We start from the raw sequence: 1539 nt of genomic DNA, 5'->3' as shown, positions 1-1539 counted from the left end.
GTTGGTGCCACCAACCGGGACCAAAGGGTCTCCTGACTGGGCTCTGCGCACTGCCCACGTGGAGGGCCTTTAGTCCCGGTTATGGATTGAACCGGGACTAAAGGGGGGAGGTATTAGTACCGACACTTTAGTCCCGGTTCCGGAACCGGGACTAAAGGCCCTTACGAACCAGGACTATAGGCCATTTTTCTACCAGTGAAAGCGTAGGCCCGATAAGTACAGGGCCCAGCGCTGTAGCACTAGAGGTCGCAAGCCAGTCGATGTGGGGGGGGGTGTCTGAGTCGGGGGTGGAGGCGCTAGTCGGGTCCAACGGCAGGTCAACATGCACATCTTAAATGCAAGTGTTACCATGATATCCACTAAGCTTTTAATTCAAGTGTTACCCCAATGTAATTAGTATAGCAATCAAAACATGCGGTCATTAGTTGTGACATTAATAAGTTGGCTGTTTGTAGCCTTTAGTCATGTCACACACTATATAAGGCATGGCTAAGACATGGGGCCACATCATTTGTAATCCTATTTACGCAAGTGCAAAAAGGCATAACTAAAACGTAGGCCTGATAAGGGGACTCGGCTCCCCTGACGTACTGCAGGGCGTAGTTGGGTCACTGACAGGTGGGCCAACTTGCTTTCGGGCCCACCTGTCAGTGGCCCAACTGCGCCCTGCAGTACGTCAGAGGAGCCTCGTCCCTGATAAGGGCAGGGGGTGGAGGCGCTAGCCGGATCCGACGGGTGGTCAACACGCACATCTTAAATGCGAGCGTTGCCATGAGCTCCACTAGGCCTTTAATCCAAGCATCACCCCAATGTAAGCAGTAGAAATAGAAACAATCGATCATTACTTGCAGCAGTACTTAGGTGGCTATTGTAGCCTCTAGTCATGTCACGCGCATGCACTATATAAGGCACTACCGGGGCACGGGGTCGGATCCAACGGTAGGTCAACGAGCACATCTTAAATGCGAGTGTTACCATGAGCTCCACTAAGCATTTAATTCAAGTGTTACCCAATGTAATTAGTATAGCAATAGAAACAGTTGGTCATTACTTGTAACATTAATTAGCTGGTTGTTGTAGCTTTAGTCATGTCATGCACTATAAAAGGCATGGCTAGGAACGGGGCCACTTCATTTGTAATCCTATATACGCAAGTGCAAAAAGGCACAACTAAAACGTAGGCCCGATAAGGGCAGGGCCTAGCATCACAACACCAGAGGTCGTAAGCTAGTCGATGTGGGGAGGGGGGTCTAAGTCGGGGTGGAGGCGCTAGTCGGATCCAACGGCGGGTCAACATGCGCATCTTAAATGCGGGCATTACCATGATCTCCACTAAGCTGTTAATTCAAGAGTTAGCCTAATGTAATTAGTATAGCAATAGAAACAGTCGGTCATTACTTGTAACAGTAATTAGCTGGCTGTTGTAGCCTTTAGTCATCTCACACGCTATATAAGGCATGTCTAGGACGTAAGGCCACATCATTTTTTATCCTATATACGCAAGTGCAAAAAGGCACAATCGACAGTCGATGTGTGTGT

The sequence above is a fragment of the Triticum dicoccoides genome, chromosome 6A (genome assembly GCF_002162155.2).
Source record: "Triticum dicoccoides isolate Atlit2015 ecotype Zavitan chromosome 6A, WEW_v2.0, whole genome shotgun sequence".
Lineage (NCBI taxonomy): Eukaryota > Viridiplantae > Streptophyta > Magnoliopsida > Poales > Poaceae > Triticum > Triticum dicoccoides.
This window is presented reverse-complemented; position numbering follows the sequence as displayed.